Source organism: Microcebus murinus, chromosome 6 (genome assembly GCF_040939455.1).
Source record: "Microcebus murinus isolate Inina chromosome 6, M.murinus_Inina_mat1.0, whole genome shotgun sequence".
In the NCBI taxonomy this organism is placed as follows: domain Eukaryota; kingdom Metazoa; phylum Chordata; class Mammalia; order Primates; family Cheirogaleidae; genus Microcebus; species Microcebus murinus.
This window is the reverse complement of record NC_134109.1, coordinates 102,661,295-102,680,543: the sequence shown is the minus strand read 5'-3', so window position 1 is coordinate 102,680,543 and position 19,249 is coordinate 102,661,295. Positions and strand designations below refer to the sequence as shown.

The window sequence follows — 19,249 nt, the reverse complement described above, 5'->3', positions numbered from 1 at the left end:
ACAGCCCAAGGTAGCCACCCCCACCCCCCAAAAAGCCCCTTTGCACGAGAAGGTGCTGGGAGCCCACACTCAGGGCTGTGTGCTCGGTGCCGGATGCTGCACCTGGGGTGTCCGCGAACTCCCTAGGTCAGGGCGCTGAGGGCTCCTCCCTTCTGGGCTCTTTGTCGAGAGAAAGGTCACCCTGACAAAGGCCCCAGGTCAGCCCTGTCTACCCCACATGCTCCCAGCGTCCCCTTCTTACCCCAGAACAGCTGTTCCCACCCCCTCAGGGAGAGAACTCTGAAATAGCCTTCCTAGCAGCGCTGAACTAAAACTGGTGTGAAAAAGCAGCAAAATACCGCCCGAGTTTCCTTCGCTGCCGCCCCCACCACCCGGGCCCCGGACGGCTTTGCTGTTTTGTGGGTTTCTCTCCCACTGCTTTTCTTGCACACCTCCCTGCCTTCCTTCCACGTGTTTCCACGCTGGCTGGGCTGTCCCCCTACCCTTGGTGTGTCTACAGTGGGCTCCCCCAGCCCCTGCCTCCCTGCCTCTCCTCTCCCCACCCAACAGGTAAAGCCTCGAGGTCCACCTGGTCTACCAGGAGAGCCAGGCAGCCCTGGCTAACGCTAGTATGTGCCCACCCTCCAAGCCACAGGCTCCCAGGACAGTCAGTCCCAGGTTTGGGGCTCAGGGTAGCCACACAGGACAACAAGGAACAGAGTCAACCAACCTCAGACTAGAACCACCCACAGCAGGACACTCCTCCCGTGACAAAGGTGATACAGGGGGATAAACTACCAAATGCATGTCCCCTCCCCACTCCAGCTCAAGGTTTCTATTTTTATTCTTCCAGATGAACTGGAGGGCTCCTATCTGAGCTGTCCATCAGCTGGGTGGGAATAACTCCAAGAACCCCGGACCTAACCCAAGGCTCCCCAAGGGCTTGGCTTCCTCCGCCCATTTCAGACAGAGCTGGCATGACAGCAAGAACAATTTCAAAGCACTGAGACCATAAACACAAAATTAAAAGGTAAAGTAAAAAGGGAGGGGATGTTTACTGGAAACTTAAGTTCTGCTGCCCAGAAAATATAGGTCTTTTTTTAAACACACACACACACACACACACACACACACACACAGTGCCTCTGGCACTGCCCTTTAAGGAGTATGCACTTTGCTCGGTAAAGGGCTTTCTTATCTGCCCCTGATTACATTCAGCTCATGACCATGAAATCTGGAATAATCGCCCACAGAGAACCAAAAACCTCGGTCACCATCAGGGCCTAGCAAAGGCTGTCCCACATGTACCGACGATCGTACAACTTGCTCAAAGGACAGACCTGAGTTTTCTGATACACAGATAATCGCTCCCATCCATACCTGAAACGCGGCCACCGCTGAGAGGGTGCCAGGTGCCTGCTGAAACCGAGAACAATCATATTACACGGTATTTCTAGGTCCAGAGAAAAAAGGACTTTCCAACTGAAACTATGCAGGAAATTAAGGTGGGCAGATGGTAATCATCAAAGCAGGGATCTGGCAAAGAACACCCCCTCCCTTGCAGGAAAAGAAAAAAGCTGGTGGAAAATTTATTCCTGAAAGTGGAGAATTTTCACAGGAGGAAGAACATAAAGTCATTCTTGCTAGTAACGAGTTGCCCACGAGGGCTGCTCCCCAGAGACACCAGTACCACGTCAGAAGGGAGAGGACGCAGTGGGGCCCGCGTGTCTCACTGTTGCTAGGTCAGGCCCACATCCTCGATGCACCTGTGCCCTGCCCTGTCCATGGCTTCTCCTCCCGCTCACAGTGTGGCCACAGCACAGGCCTTCATCACCACCGTCTGACATTTGGTTATCAAACGCCCAGTAAGACACTAAGCTCTCCAAGGGCAGGGGCCACGTTTTCCATTTCTGAGCGCCACGCTCAGCCTCATAAACGTTTGACAATGGACAGATTCCTCATTCATCTGAAAAACAGCAATGTACATCTGGCGCACGTATCTACGCCTGCATCTCAAACCTTGTCTTTTTAAAAGCTCTCACACCCCCTTCCTCTGTGAAACCCCTTGAGGTTAATCAGAATTGACAACTTCTCTTCCCCCCTACGGCTCATTTTCCTACCCCTGAAACAAACCCACCCCTCTACCTGACGGAGCGATTCCAACTGAGCTGCCCTTGGTTTCCCAGTTTGACCTTTTCCGTTTCTGTTTTAACCCAGACAGCTGTGCCCCATCAGATCTCTTATGCTGTAGGAAGTGATTCCCCACTGGGCCCAAACAGGAGTGCTCAGATGCTCTCAACCAAAGACAAGGACACTTTCACTGGAGCATCAGGGAACAACGCACTCCTGTACCCTTTTGCAGCCCCTAGAATCCACCAGGACAATGCCAAAGATCCGAACTAAGGTATGCAGGTGTTGGCTGAGGCCTCTTAGTTTCATGAAAAAAAAAGTGTAAGTGTGTATAATGGCCTGTTTAATCCATTCCTGCCCCACCCCCTTGCCCCATCCCCCACTTAGGACGGTTTCCTGAGCAGAAATAACCAACTACAGATGGTTCCACGACTTCAAAGATGCTGAGAAACCACTGACCCAGAGATATGAGAGAACCGGGGCTCCAAACCTCAGGGCAACTACTCACCAACGGCAGCTGTGATTACCAAATCAACATGCTTCCAGAACCTAGAACATTTTTCTTTCTCTGTGCATGTGCTTTTTATTTTTTATTTTTTTTTAACCAACCACACTCACTTTCCACCCAGAACAGATGCTCGTAACACGGAACTACAGCTTTACATAAGCATCTATGGCCATAATTCTCAATCCTGGCTGCACATAACCAGAATAACCTGGAAATTTTAAAAAAACACTGATTCCCCGGGCTCAACCTGTAGAAATTCTGAATTCATTTGTCTGACGGGGTGGTATGAGCATCAGAATTTCCCCATGCAGCCAAGGTAGGGAACCTTCCATGGTGACCCTGACAATCAAGAATCCCAGTTGCCATGGCTCACCCTGAACCCCACACTCTTTCCATCCTGTCCTCAACTGCAGGCCCCTTCTATCCCCCAGAGTGAATGCACAGTGATTCTGAAACTATCCAAATGAGTAACAGTCATTTCTTTGAATGCAAGCATAGGAGTTAGAATTTGTAAGGTGGAAGAAACTTTAAAATCCTGCTAAGTCAATGCCTTCAGTTTATACAAGAGGAAACCAGGGGCTGAGGTAGCAAAGTGACTCACCCAGAGACATGAAGCTGGTTCACAGTAAGCCAGGCCTAGAACCCAGGTCTTCTGCCTTGAATTCCCTCTCCTGCACACCACAGACAGCCCCTACAGTGACAGACGCTGGACAAAACAGTGTCAAAGGACTGATCAATGGTTTACTTATCTACACGTTTTCAGAGGTTGTCCTCGAACTGCTTCCCCTCTGAAAGGCTCAGTCTCCTCCCTGGCCTTAAAACAAAGGAGGGCAAAGACGGTGCTTCTCTTTAAAGATCCCTGAGCACTCTGGTCAAATCGGCATCCTCAAAGAATATACTTGCTGGCTGGCTGAGGGTCATGGAAAAAGCCATTAGCATGGAGAGTCTAACCCAGTTTTGAAAGGGCACTCTGTTGAGCTGTGGGACTGAGAGACTGAAGCCAGCAGTGGATTCTGGTTTCTCGTGGATAAGAGAGAGCTGATTGTTGGTTTCAAAATTTCTAACCAACCTGTGAACACGTTTCCCTTCCTTCCTGTATTTTTATGGCACCGCCGTTGGAACCTGTGCTTGGGGCTAAATGAGAATTCCTTGCCTGCAGACCGGTTTCCCCCGGCCCAGGGACAAGTTCTCAGGTGAGGGCTCATTTCACCACGGGGTGCTCCGTGCAGGCAAGGGTCTGCATGACTGTCCCCATCAACAGTTCACCCACAGCTGCCGGACCACAGCGACTGGTGGCACCACCACCACCAAAGGGAGCTCAGTAAATACCTGATAAATTAAATGATGATGACAACACAAATAAGGCCATTAAGGAATGGCCCACCTCTGAAGACAGAGCATGAGATGAAAAGTGAGATGTGTCCCCCAGGAAAATATGTGCATCCAGAAAACAGCAAAAGGCAAGAAGCCAAGGAGAAGAGTTCAGAGAGGTGTCACAAAATATTAGAACTGATATGGACCCTTGAGAGTCTCCTTTCAAGTCTGCTATTTTGGAGATATGAGAAGACCAATATCCAGGAAGTCAAGGTGACTTCCCCAAAGTCACACAGCCAAGCTCTGCTAGCTAGAATAGGCAAGAGGCCTCAGCCTTACCCAGAAAACAAAGACCTTAAGATCGCAGTTCCTTTGTGTCCCGTTTTATTTGTTCACTCCCTAATCTAACACTTTCTTGAACCTGGGTGCTCCAGGAATGATGATGATGAAGGCCAGAGTAGGTTGTGGGAGGAGAAACAAGAAGCTATGGCACGAGTTCAATTTCAGGTATTGCAGGGATGTTCAGGTATTGCTCGCTGTCCAGAGAGCAGCTGGAGCCAAGGGTTTCTAGCTCTGCAGAAACACAGACCTGGAAGTCCTCCCCACAACAGTCATAAATGAAGTCCAGGGAGAGCAGAAGAAGTTGGAACTGCAATTCTGACTCAGCCCAGCTGGGTAGAGCAATGTCCAGCATATGGTTCGATTTTCTCATCCCTGAAGTTAAAGCAGATAGCAAAAAATAAAAACAAAAAACACAGTGGCCAAAAGATGACATTCAAAAAGATCCTTGGATCAAAGCCTTTTTATGAGTACTGTTATTTCATCCTCCTCCTAACGGTAACCACTTCCCACATGAACCCCAGTAAGGCAACCGTGCAGCCCACAAGAGCGATAGAAATATGACCACACTTCCCTCTTATAAACAGGCGATGGTAAACATCTGAGACCACTGGTCCACAGCCGTGGTTAAACAAAGGGCTGGGGGCAACGTGGAATGGCTGTGAGGGCCTCCATCTCCCCACATGCTCCCTCTGTGAGCCGTGAACTTGCACCCATAACTTCAGAACGGAAGGTGATCAAACAGAACCACCCCCACGCTGAGGCAACTTAGTCTGGTTTCACACCCAAGCTCACCTGGCCACTGCTTCTGGAAACTTAAGAATTTTCAAGGAAAGTAGCTGCTTTGGTGCCAGGCCTGTGCTCGAAGGTGTCTCTCTACGCTGGACCATGCCAAGAGGGCAGGAGGACAACTTCCACGTGTTTACTGAACTGTGCAACCCCACCCCACCCCAACCCCCACCTCCTGGATCCGTAGTGCTGACAGATTCTTTTTTTAAACAACCAAAGCAAAAACTGCAACTCTTTCAATCAAGCAAGAAAAACAGGCAGAACCTCAAAAGCCTCTTTAATTAGCTTTGAGATGCTCCCTGGGGTCCCAAGTTATCCCATCTCCTAGATCAACAGGAAAATAAAACAAGAGGTCTCGAGACAGGCTCTGTTTTCTCTGAATCGGAATGAAAGAGCATCCGCAGACCTGAAGTGGTAGTTATTAGCTCACTGCGACAGGAAGACTCAAGGGTATTCCATGTCTGCAGAAAGTTCCATCAGAAAATGGCAAAAATTTATGCCGGCCAGCACTTTGTTTTTAACCACTAAACATTTATAAAATTTTTATTTCTTCATGTATATGCTTTCAGAGAAAGTTTCCAGCAGATTCAAAGCAAGTGAGACGCACAAAGACACTAAACATGCAATTAGATTGCATATGGCTTTGAAGCTAGAATACCGCAAGAACCTTTAGAAAATTTCCCCTAACGGGAGGGAGGAGGCTCTTAGCGCAGTGCCCTGCCCCCACTCCCTAGTCAAAGGCAAGTTGTTATCTTCATTTTGTCAACAGGAAAATAAGACTAGTGGATGGGTAGAGATGGTAGACGGCTCTAAAGGACCTGGCGTGGGTCACAGAGCATAGGGCCCTCAGGCACAGTACTGGGAGGCCCAGGGGGCCCCTCAGTGATTCTCACTTCCATCCAACTCCCTGCACCCCAATTTAACGCCTCTTCCAAAGCTGCCAGAGCCACAGCAGACCACTACACTCTACTGTGAGATGCTCCAAACACCGTTACCTAATTGTCTCTCCACCCTGGCCACAAGCTCCATGAAGGCAGGAACTGGTCTCTGGCTGCTTTCTCATATCCTCAAGAAATGAGCAAGGCCTCTGTAAGTGCTCAGGAGTCTCACTAAGTTAAGGAAGACAGCAACCAACAGGTATTAACTGAAATGTACTAAGTGCCACACACCATGCTAGTAACTAGTGAGTCAAAGGAACAGCCTGAGTTGACTTCAAGAGGCTTGTGACAATTCGTTTTTTCTGTCTCTGACTGCACGTGACACGACACTGGCCAATGAGATGCCAGGAGGCTTCTGGGAAAGGTTTGCTTCCTAAAGAGACCCCCCCACCCCCACCGCTGCAAGGACGCAAGGAGAAGCAGTCCTTCTCTGCCCTTGGATGCAACTGTCGCCATCTAGGCTGGAGACGGCAAGGCAGAGAGAGAGAGGGCTCCGGAGTTCTTCTGATGCCTGAAACCTCCTCCCCTAGACTTCTTAGAGGAGACAATAAGCCCCCACGTGACTCAAGCTGTTCGTTGGGTTGCAGGTTACTTTCAGCCCAAAGCCCCCTACTCCAGTGATTCTGGCCCCTGCTACCGACTATGCGATGGGTCAGAGAGGGAAGGGGCCAACTGGCTTCCTGCAGGGTGCAGGCAGCGGGGACTGAGCACCTCAGCCATGGAGGAGAGCAGGGCCGTGGTGAGGACATGGAACTCAAGAGGCTCAAAAGCAGCTTCCAGCCTTACCCACAAGATGGCCTAGTCATCCCCGGGAAGCCAGGGCTCAGTTCCCACGGCGACTATCTGATGAACTAGAACATAAGTAATTAATACTCCCTGCCCATGCTCACCCCCACACATGCCCGCTTGTGTCTGTGGGGTAACAAAGGGGAAGTGCATCTCGTTCTATTTTTAAGACCCAGCTGAGCCGCAGAGGCTAACGTCTGGAGCGCCGCAGCATCAGCTGAAGCTCTCCGAACAGGTGCCAAGTTTGGTTTGAATTTACATTTCGCCTTCCTCAGCCTATAACTGCTCCTCTCCGTCACTCCAGCTGCCCTCCCTGGAGCTCACCACCAAACCCACGACCACGGTTTGGCGAAAGAATTTGAGAGAACTCAAGTCCCTCTCCAGACTTCCAATAAATTATTTGGGGCAAGAGAAAAAGGATGAGGTTTGGACAGTCACAAAAACAAAGCCTGAGAGCAGAGAGCAGGAGGGGAACGGCGCGGCCCTTGCATGTTCTCTGCGGATTCCACTGGTGGGGGGGTTATTCGGGGCCACGTGCTCGCTCCACAGCGGCCCTGGCACATTCCACGCACTGACCACAGTCACAGAGAAAGACAAGGCATGCTTGCTGTTATTTTTAATGCCTTCCTCAACGCCTTCCAAAATTCTTCAGCAGAAAGATTAGCTGCTAAAGTTTCACCGCTCCCAGCCAGTAGGACCTTTGAGGCCTCGGCTGAAATGAAGCGAGGAGCAAAAGTCAGCTCCCAGAAGAAGTCTCTGCTCCTGGCCATTTAGCATCTTCCAAGCTGCACTGGGCCTAGTGGCATCTCCTGGGTTTCCAAGGGACAGGGCCTGAGGAGGGTGCAGATCCTAGAGCCACATGAATGCCCTGCCACCCCCCAAATGGCACCTCCACCTACCCCATATATACCCCATCTCGACCTCCACCTCCTCTCTCTCCCTCCCCTTCGGAGCAGCCACCAGCACAGCCGAAGTTCCCTAATTCCCACTGCAGTTAATTTAGCTCCAGTGTTCCCTTTACCATGTTAGATTATGTTTAATGTCTCATCCAGCTTTAAAATATTATGCTGCCAACTTAGGACATGACTTTAGGCAAGTCACCTCACTTAGAATAGCAGTAAATAATTAGCACAGTCCCTTCCACTTGAGCTACCACATGAGGGCTGGCTGACCTGACTCCTTCAGTGACCTCACCATCAGCAACACGGAGGCACGGGGAGGGCTTACCCAGGTTTACCTGGCCAGTCCCGGCGTGTGCCCGCTATCTGGCCATAACTATTAGCAGTGTTGCCTCCTTTCCCTCTTAGAAATGTCCTGGTTTATTTGACAAATTATTTAATCACCCTAGATTCTAGAAGGGGTAGAGCTTCAGAGGCAAATCTAGCTCCACCCCTTATCATGAGATTGAAAGCAACTTACCTAAGGAATCTGAACTTTGTTTTGCTCGTTTACAAAAAAAAATAAGGGTGATGATACCAATTTCATGGCTTTTCTTATGAGGATGAGGATGGCAGCCCTTTCTTGGGGGTGCTGAGGGGCAGAATGCAGAGAATGGGGTCAGAGCCTGAGACCTGAGTTCAGATTCCTGTTTTGCCACTGACCCCTCAAAGCCTCAGCCTCCTCCTCTGTAGGCAGGAATAACCCACCCTCCCCCGGGCACTGCAGCTAAGTGAGAAAGATCAACCAGCAGCATGCAGTCGGCACACGGCCAGCACTCGGTGCACGCAGCACGTCCCAGGGTCATCCCGTGTGAGTGGGCTTAGGTGACCTGCCAACGGCCAGCAGTGCTGACTCAACCATCTTCTGACTCAAATCCTTGCACAAGGCCAAGAGCGACAGCTCACCTAAGCTTCTAGTACAAAGCACTGGAGCCTGTGTGCCCCAAGTTCACACTCCAGTTGAATTCTGTGCATTATTTATCATTTTCTCTAAGGTCTCTGTGGAAATCTGGGTGTGAGTTGGAAGCCTTAACTCCACTTCTATCAGAAATGCCTAGGTGAGCATCAGCAAGGAAATTAAAAACTCCGACTAGAGACAGTCCACACTGTGGACCATGCCAGGCGTAGGGAAGACCCAAACAGGGGCCTAGGTCTGACCGGCAGGCCTCTGCTTGGGGAGACCAGGTGGCTGCACGGAGCCCAGCAACGCTCCACTCAGTTTCCCAAGGAATCCCCGGCAAGAGGCTGGCATGACTCACTGGCTAATTACCTGAACACTTGGGCTCCCAGAGCCCTCCTGGCTGAACAACGCGTCTTCTCTCCCGACGGCGAACAAAACACTGTTTTCAACCTGGTCCAGACATAGCCTCAAGCTGTCCACATGGCGGTGTACGGGATTATGACTCTGACCTGGATAACTCGGGTGAAAACCTGCTGTTATTGGCCTCGGAGTGGGGGGAGGAAATGAAATATGAAAGGACAAAGCGGTGGCTTTAGCCACGCCACTCCCCTACTTTAAAATCTCCTGGACGCTTACACAGCAAGGTCCGAACGCCAAGCTTGGCTGACCAAAGCCCTTGGCAACGTCTTCCTCCAACTCCCCTCTAGCCACTCCCTCTTCCACGCTCTGGCCACTCCGAACTGTCCCGCCTTCCCTGGACACGAGGCCCTTCCATGCCTGTCTCCGGGCTGCCTCCCAGCCCACTGCCACACCCTCACCCACCCTTCAAGGTGCCTCCCCTGTGAAGCCTTCTGACACCCCCAGAAAGAGAGCTGCTCTTCCTCCGGGCTCCCAAACAACACTTTGTCCAAACTTCACTAGAGTGTCTCTCCCATGGGCCCTCAGTGACTGTGGTTCCTAGCGTCCCTTTTTGCCTCTGAGCACTTTAGAGACACAACTTCATCTCTATATCCCCTGACGCTCAATAAATGTCTCCAACAAACAAGTGCACATTCAGTTGTCTAGCTCTGTGCTCCAGTGTTTGAATAGGGAGCTGCGGTGTGTAGCACCTTCTCCCTGATCTGCATTTAATTCACTCTGGCCTGAGTGGAGGGTGAAGGAAATCAATTTCTGTGGATGTCTCCAAATGCCTTTCCACAGATTGATGCCACCTGGGCTGGGCCTCAGTTGTGACCATAGGACTGAGCAGATGGTGCTAAAATTGGCCTGCCCTGACCAGTGGCAGGTCCTGGAGCAAGAGTACATACGAAGGCCTACACACTTACATGTTACATTTGTATTTTTTCTTTTTTCTTTCTTTTTTTTTTTGAGACAATCTCACTCCCTTGCCTGGGCTAGAGTGCCATGGTGTTAGCCTAACCCACAGCAGCCTCAAACTCCTGGGCTCAAGCGATCCTCCTGCCTCAGCCTCCAGGGTAGTTGGGACTACAGGCACGTGCCACAGTGCCCGGCTAATTTTTTTCTATTTTTAGTTGTTTTGGCTAATTTCTTTCTAATTATAGTAGAGACAGGGTCTCGCTCTTGGTCAGGCTGGTTTCGAACTCCTGAGCTCAAGCAATCCTCCCGCCTCAGCCTCCCACAGTGCTAGGATTACAAGTGTGAGCCACCGCACTCGGTCTTACGTGTTATATTTCAAAAACAGATATCAAGGTAACAAACTGTTAAACAGAATGTGTTCTAGCATCCTACCTTGACAAATGCCTTAATACAACTAGAAGTCTACCTCTGAATTTAGAATTCTCTGACCCCTTGGTTTCACACTGGGGAGAACCAGCTGCAGATCTCAGCCCATGCCCAGAACCATCATACACTGCAAGGGGCCTCACGCACACCTATGTAGACGCCCCAGGCCACACGCCTGAGTTCCAGCCAATTCCCCGATCCTCTCGCCCTTCGCCCAGCCCTTGGCCCCATAGGTGCACACACTGTCCATGGCCGACACAGTCTGCCCTCAGCTAGATGGACTTGGGAAGGAAGCCCATGTGGCCCTGGAAGCAGGCTCGAGACACTGGGGCAGGGAACTGGAGGGTTGGGCCCTGAGTGTGGTCTGAAGGAGAAAGCACAAGCTCCAGATGGGCCTGTCCCTTGGCCCTACAGTCACCTTTCCCTGTGAAGAGGGGCACAGCCAGAAGGAGGCCCCAAGCACGGCCCTCCAAGCATGAGCACCCTCTTGCACACATCTAGGGACCCTCCAGGGTACCACTGCCTCGGCCAGGTCATTTCGGAGCCACGAGTTTCTGGAGCTGGCCGGTCGCACTTAACAGCCAAGCCAACTGGTAAGGTGGTACTTCCGGGAGAGCCGGAACCGCTTCCCAACTGGGCCTCAAAAAAAAAACACACCAGCAACAATAAACATCATGCACATCCACGCACTTACGGGCAGCTATCAGTGACAGGCGCGTGAGTCACGGCATTTCTGCTCCGGGATCTTACCCATCCCCCGCCCCAGGAGCACTGATTCATCAAAGTTTGTTTTCAGTACTATTATTTTTAGTCAGCCAAACAATTTTCCAAAGTGATGATAGGGAAGGTGAGGAGGGAGGACAGAACCACCTAAGAATATGAATTGTTTCTCTTTCAATAGCCTGCCAAGCCCTATGTCAACAAGTGGCGTGGTCTGTATGTATGCCCTTTGTGCATACGCCTTGGAAGTAGATCCTTTTCCTTTCAATACTTAAACTGAGGCTCTGCGAATGGTGAGCTCTGAGAGCAAGGGAGGGGGGTCCCCTACTGGAGTCTGCTAACACCGTCAGTCAAATCTCCCCCTTGAAAGGGAAAGTGAATGTTTACTGAGCACCTACTCCGTGCTATGAGCTACAAATACCAGCCATGGACTTGGATCTATCTCACGTCATTTCAGTTGATTTATATGAGGTAGGCTGTTCCATCCCCACTTTACAGATGGGGAAACTGGGGCTCAACAAGTTGAAGCAAATGGACCCAACGTGCCCACACAGCTGGTAACTCACTGTCACACTCAAATCCAGACCTGTCAGACTCAGAGCCTTTGCTCTTTCTGCTTTGCTGGGCTCCTCCTGTCCTCCCCCTCCCTCGCTCTCCTGGTTTGAAGAACCTGTTCAGGTAGAAATACATGGCCACACACAGAACTTAAGGGGGTGGCAGAACAAACTGTAATTCACTCTGCCCTCCCTTGGGCTTGGAGAAATCAGGTGCACCTTGAGTCTGAATTCAATGAGGATAAGAGAAACTTTACAAGAGGGAAGATCTTGAGGCAAAAGGAAAAACCCAATTTCCATCACCAGCGCCTGCTTTCAGCCACTTGTAACTACTCAAAAAGTCCTTTCTGGATCCATTACTCCACATTTGGGCTTAGCCCAGAGGTGATTTTTTAAGGAAAAAATGCCTTTTGGCATTTTTGAGCTGTGACAGCGTAAAAACAGACCTTTAAAAAACACACACCCAAAACACATTACTATTTTCAAAAGTCCAGTTTAAAAAAAAAAAAAAAATGGTGACACCTCAGAGCTGCAACTTGGCGTGGCCGTTTGTGATGCAACACTTAGCAGCAAAAGCAACCAGATTTATAAAACCCTGTAAGTCCCAAGGGCAAACCCATACACAGTGTTTCTTCAACAATGCTCGAGTCCTCAACTCCCAGCAAAGCATTCGAGAGAAAAACTTGCCAGATGTAAGCAGGGAGAGCCAAGCGACAATGAAAAAGAACTACTTCAGAGGAAACTCACTTTTCACTTCCTAGCTGGGGTTTAAACTTGTAACCTACACGCTGCCTAACAAAAGGCTCCTGCTTACGCAATCAAGTACAGCCTTTCTTTATATAGATGCTCGAAAATAAATAAAGGAAGCTTCCTGGGCAAACCCTGACTTATGAGCAAACATTTTCCACAGGTATCCTCTATAATACCCACCTCTTACATTTAACCATTTTTAGGCCTCTGTGGTCATTAGTTTAAGTAAACTTCCTGCTCTAAGTAAAGCCAAAAATAGCAACAAAAGAAGAAAAATTGCTCACTGCATCTCAAAACACACAGCCTCTTCATCTTTAACTAGCACTCAGTTGTTTTTATATTCCTTTGTAGTTCGATTTCACTATTTTAGGCTCACAGGGTAAGGAAGAGGCAGGGAGGAGAGTGGGGGGAAATAACAAAACTTAAAATGCTGCATAATAGCTTGCGCTGATGTAAATTAATTGGCACCGGGCTGATAGGGTCTTGGACCATCAATAATTTTAAAAGATCTACGATTCATCGACCAACCTTGTGAAAATGGGAGCTTCTAAAATGCTTGCATGAAGACCAATTTAGAGTTAGAAAGGCCCTCCAATAGAGCTTATATAGCCCATTTTCCAGTTGAGAACATCTGAGGCCCAGAGAGATAAAGGTGACTTGTCCTGGGTCACACAGCTAATCAGAAACAGGGCTAGATCTAGTACCTACCTGGGTCTTCTGACTCCTGCCTCCAAAGTGACCCCCAAAACCTATTTATTGATAATTTTTCTTTGACAGCATTTTTGGGGAGAAAAGGCCTGCTAAACAAACTTTAGCCTAGTCCACAATTAGCCAAACTTCTTAATTAATAGGCTTCTACTGTGTTTTCATTCTAAACGGAGTCTCTCTGTCAAAACATTCTGCAGCAGCGTGCCGCCATAGCAGGCTGCTGTTTACAGTAGGGGCCTCGGATAACCAACAGCAGATAGTGTGACTTGTGCTATAGATTTGTTATTTCTCAAACTGTTAATTAAGTCAAAACAAAGGATAATCACACTCACACACACACACACAGTTACCCCTGTCAGGAGTGGATAAACAGCAGAGCTTGGGGATTTGGTTTTCTTGGCACCAAGGAAACAGTATTTGCAAATTTCCTGAAGAGTGAACACACGCAGCATTATTACAACTCCAAAGAGCCCATGTTTCACAGCCAGCGGATTAGAGGCTGCAGAAGGGCAGGGTCAGTGTCTGTCTTATTCACTATTTTGTCTGTCACCTGGCACAAGGTAATCCTGCACCAGGTAGGTGCACCAAAAGAAAGCATAAAAATGAACTGAACGAGCTCTCTTGGAATATTTTTGCTCTAAAGCTTGGACTAGAGTAAAATTAGAAACCAAACTTCTGTGAGGTGGCCTTAGTATGGTTTAGTGTTTCTAAACCACTGTGCTTAAAGATGGGGAGACTGAGGGCTCCATGGCCCACTTGTCAGTGGTCAACAGAAGATCACTGCCTTCCTCAGGGAGGCTAGTCCTGTCCAACACTGCAGCACCATTCACATCTGCACAAGGCTGGTGACCCTCCCAGGCCCCTGCACAAGCAGCCTTTTGGGGCAGTCCTCTTGCCCACCAGCCAACACAATCAGATGCGGATCTGGAGAAGGGAGTAGGGTCAATACTGCAGGCAAAGGAGATAAGGATAAAAGTTAATCAGGACTATTCATGAGCCTTGCTGATTGAGAAAACTGTATTCCAACCTTAGAGAATTTATTTGTTCTTCTAGAAGGTTGGGGGAGAAGGAGATGAAGAAGGTGGGAGAGAGTAAGGTAACAGGGAAATAAAGTTTGATTTCCATTCATAGCAAGCCCTGCTTGATCCTATTTATTTCGGCTATAGATTTGTTATTTCTTGATTTGTTATTTCTTGATTCCTATTTATTACAGCTCCCACAGAATAATGGCTGTATTGTGCATAAAATGGCATTAAAAACTCCTAATAAATTAACGAGTAAAAATTAATGGTTGCTCAGTCCATTAAATCATGTTAATTTTATTTCCATTATAATAATACAGCAATCACAAATTTATATTGAGCCAATATTTATGTTTTAAACTTATTTTAATTGGATTCCTGATGCAATAAGCTTCCACCAAATTCTCTTGATTTCATCAACTTCTTGCATTTTTCATCAGAACTAAATTACTTATTCGTTGACTTTTTTCTATTATTAAAATTGTCATTTAAAACTTGATCCTTGAAAAGACTTTGTAAAAGATATATTACTAAAAGTTCTTATGTCTATCCAGAAACTCAGGCATATGGAATTTATTTTCAGGAAGTGTAAATCAGAGAAATAAAAAGCCAGGTCACACCAAACCTCTGAAATTCTAAGCATCCACAATCATCTGCAAGCTGTCCACTTTTTACTGACACTCTCTGTGATATTCTGAGCTACTATATCTAAAGTCCCTGTTCCCACCAAGGAAACCTGAATTTCAGATTTACTTCACTAAATTACTCCTCACTTCAAACAAAAAACGCTTTTCAGTGGAGTAAAATACAGCCCCCAGGTCACTAGCCAATCAGTGCAAGTGATCAGGTAACATATTCATAGCAGCCCTCGGTTTCATAAAAGGTGGAGGATAAAGAGGTCTTCATTCTTGTGCGCAACTATCCCCACGTACCAAAAAGCTCCATGATGATGCTGTAGTCCAAACGTTTCCCTTGGATGATAACTCTTCTTTCTTCTTCCTTTTTCCATCTCACATTGACTCGCCTTCCCTCTCTACCTCCTCCCACAGAATTAACCGTCTGTCTTCCTATTGCCAGGCACTTTGTACCCCCCTCAGCTGCAGCTCATGCCCTGTTTCTTGGAGCAGGTCTGTCTCCCACTCCAGGCAGGGAGCTCCTTAAACACAGGGGCCCTGCCTTGGTCGTCCTAAGTAGGTACTCGATAAATGATTGAGTAATTCAATAATGAATGAAGCAGACAGGAGGCTAAACATAACACTTCACATCTGTCAAGCTCTCTGGTTTACAAAATGCTTCCACAGGCCTCATCTCATTCTGATTTTACAGGTGCAGACATGAAGGCTCTGAAACTTAGGTGAATTCCCAAATCCATCCAGGTAGTAGTACAGAATGACAGTCTCAGTACCTGAATTCTGTACTTTTCTACAGAGAAAATACGTGGTTGTCTTTATTTTATTTTCTAACACAGTGACCACAACGATATTTAAAAGGCACATCATAGTCCCCCCACCCCAAAAAATCACCCCATATTAGATCTCCTATTTCTTCTGATGGCTGGGAATAAGAAATAAGTAACAGTTTGATACTCAAATAATACCCTATTAATGTTTCTCTTATTGAAGTGTAAGCTCCTCACAGGCAGGAACCTTGAATTTATCTCTACATCCTCCCCTGGTGCCTATAATATTGACTCTGACATGGGAGGTGTCCAATAAATATCAGTAAAACAAAATCCAACCTTCGAACATTTGATTGGGAACTGTCAACAAGGGACTGTCTGCAACATACATCAGCCCAAACATTTACCTGGCAAGTGCAAGCAGCAAGTTCCAAGGTTCTAAATGTCAAGGGAACATCAAGTGACTTCTAGCCAGCTCCACTGCAGCCCCCTAGCCAGCAACGCTGTCCTGCAGGCCCCTCCTCTTCTCAGGCCCTACCTAGAGCTCCCCTAATCAAAGTTAGCAAGAACAAAGAGAGGAGGGACCACCTCCTTGGCAGCTGGAAGTGGGCTTCCATGGGGCCACACCAGAAAGGCACTCTGAGCAGCAGCTGAGGGCCTGGGAGGGCTCCTGCAGCCTTGGTAGTAGGTCTATCCCCAGGAGTCTGAAAACACAGTGCTAAAGATGAGGATCTTCCTTTCTCCCCAAGGTGAGAGTAGCCTGGCAAAGACCAAGGAGATGACAGGAGGAGGCTATACTAAAAAATCAGATGCACAGAGAGGCAGGAGATGCTGTGTGTCAGGCTTAGTGTTTGTGGTTCAACTCTCCCATTTTCCTCTGGACTTGGTGCTCTGACACCAGAAAGCCCAAATTCCCTCCCAAACAAACAATGCCTTAAACTCATTCCAGTTCCCAACAACTGGGCCAAGGCATGGACTCCACCAGTAGAAGCACAAGTTATCAGTATCTACCAGAAAACCAAGTTTTAAGTGTGGTTGGCTCCTTGTTACTCACATAACATTCTCTCCCCCACTCCTCCTGTGGCAAATGCTCTGGTTCTATTCTTATAAACAGGTGAGGAAGATACCTGCAGCTTCATTTAGGTACTCAGGAGGTTTTATAGCAGCATCACTGTTATAAAACCTGAGTTTTATAACAGAGCTCCTATTTCTAACAGATCTTCTATTTATAACAGATGCTGTTATAAAACCCAAATTCTGCCCATCCTGCTGGACCTCAGAGTATCCTGATAGCCCCTTTGTCCGCGTATCTAAATCAATCTCTTGCCACTTCCTTGTCACTTATCTTTCTCTTCCTTGATATCAGTAAGCACGCATCATTCCCGCTCTCCTGATAATTGAAACAGGTTAGAGCTGGTGCAACAGAGAAGCAGTTGTGTGGTCTGGAGGTCCCTAGTATACATCTATAATTGCCAAATGTTGCTGCTGCTGCTGCTCGTGATTACATATTAGCCAAAACACGCTTGTTACAATCCCCTTAGACTAAGGGCTCCTTAAACTCCAGAGTCCAGGTTTTGCAGAGTGTTTTTAAGTACCCACTGCCCCACCCCGCATTCACAGTGGGATGACTAAGTTAAACATTTTCCTTTGTCTACTTTCCAAAGCCCCAGTTCTAAAAGGCAGTGTGGGGAGAGCAGACAATTTGACAAGTAACACTGCAATCTATGGGACTTAGCAGTCACATCAGTATCACTAGCATGAGGCCAGCTAGCCACTTCCCCACTACGTGGCCTTTAGCTTTCTGCCCACGACCAAAACAGCAGCAGCGGTTGCCAAGGGAGACAAGGTGACCCAGAGGCGTGGGCACAAAAATCCAGGGATGAAAATCCATTTTGTCTGGTTCCACCCAAGCAACTGGGTTTCCCTAACTGAAAAAAGATGAAAAGAAAAAAAAAAAAACCCAACTGTTTTAGCATTAGGTCCTCTTTAGGCAAGCAGAAGACACCCCAATCCTAACAAAATCATGAGAAGGCCAGGGGAGCAGATTAGCTGGAACTCTCAGAAACACCCTAAGCATTCACATGCCTGAGGCCTCCAAAATCTCAGGAGGACTCTGGAAGAGGAAAAGGCAAGCCAAAGCTATGCCTCGCCGAGGGCAAGCTGGCACCAAGGCAAGGGAAAGCAAGACTTCTCCAAGCTGTCACCAGCCCAGAGACTGATGAGCGACCTTACCAACAAAGATCCACAGCGCTCACCCAAAACTAACTGAGCTTTAGCATTCAGCAAAGAATTTATGCAGAACCTTCAACATACAGAGAGAGCAGATTCCCATGTCTACTGTATCAGTGCCTTTTCAGCTCTCTGCTCCAAAGTTTTCTCAACTTTAAAAATGAGATAATCATAAGCCTAACAGCCTTATCTATTTTCCAAACGTTGTTTGGTTTCTTTCTTTCTTTTAGGACTTCATAAAACCATGTGAAAGTGCTTTGTAAACTGTGAAACACTTTCACAGCTGCTTGTTTTACAACTGATACCACTTTTTTCTTTCTGTTCCAATGCATAAAGCCCTTGTCCTCAAAGCACCCAGACAGGTAAAGGAGAAGGCAGGTTTTGCAGACCCCTCCCCAGACAGAAAAGTATGACACTCACCCACCCTACCCTTCCCACCCTCACCAACAGAATAAATTAAGAACCAAAGCTGGGACCAAATCCCAGGTCTCTCTGACCATCGCATCACACCACCTCCCCTGAAGTCAATTCTGGCTCCCGATCACAGGCCCAGAGCACACTCCGGAGAGAGCACACTGCTGTCCCTCCCCCTTTATTGACTGGATCCACCCAGTTTAAAGTAAATTCTTTTTTTAAGTCAGCACTCCCACCATATGCGGCATTTATTTCCAGGGGAGGCCTGCCTTGGGTTTCTGTAGACAGATGTTGCTTTGTGCCTGCCTGACACGGCTGGCAGCCCTTGCGCAGCTGCCCCAAGCAGGTGGCCAAGGATGGAGTTCGCCCCTGGCCCAGGAGCAAGAATGACAGTCCCTTTAGGGCTCAGCCCCTGGTGGCCCTCTCCTCAGTCCACTACAGCCCGAGACCCTCCAGAACACCCCCACACACACACTCCCCTGGTTCAGAATCAGACTTCAAGGGGGGCTGAGAGGTAGAGACCGGAGGCCAAGGTGCCCCCACCCCAATTCTCAGCCATGCACAGCTTAGCTAAGGCAGGCCCTGGGGAGTGGAGAGAAGTCACTGACCCCTTCTATCAGCCATCTGTGAGCTCCCACCTGACCCAGCTAGCGCAACGAGGAGAATAAAGGACGCCAGACAGATGGCAAAGCGTTTGGGGAAGGAGGGCTCTACAGGAATGCGAGGGCCGATGCGAGGCCCACTTTGGGGTGTGTTTTGTTATCTGTCCAGCTCTAGCCACCACCCCCCACCCCGTGTTCTGCATCAACCTGCAATCTCTCAGACTAAAAGAAGGGCGAAAAGAGTCCAGGTGGGGAGCGGAACGTGGGGGAGAAGACTCTATTTTCTGCGGCCGGTCTCTCCCATTTGAAAGTCAGAGCACCGCGCTGCAACTAAAGTGCGTGCATGCACAGGGGCGGGAGACTGGCACTACCGAGTCTAAAAATACTCGATAAAAATGCTAATCCCGAAGGCAAAGAAAGAACGGAGAAGGAATCTGTCAATCACCGGGCTCCCGCTCCCCACCCACAGCCCCAGCTGTACGGACT

General features: G+C 48.4%; 1 protein-coding gene across 1 annotated transcript in view; it reads right to left on the bottom strand.

Moving 5' to 3' along the window:
• SMAD3 (SMAD family member 3) overlaps positions 1–19,249 on the bottom strand; it is a 114,803-nt gene that overhangs the window by 94,381 nt on the left and 1,173 nt on the right. The window lies entirely within an intron of this gene.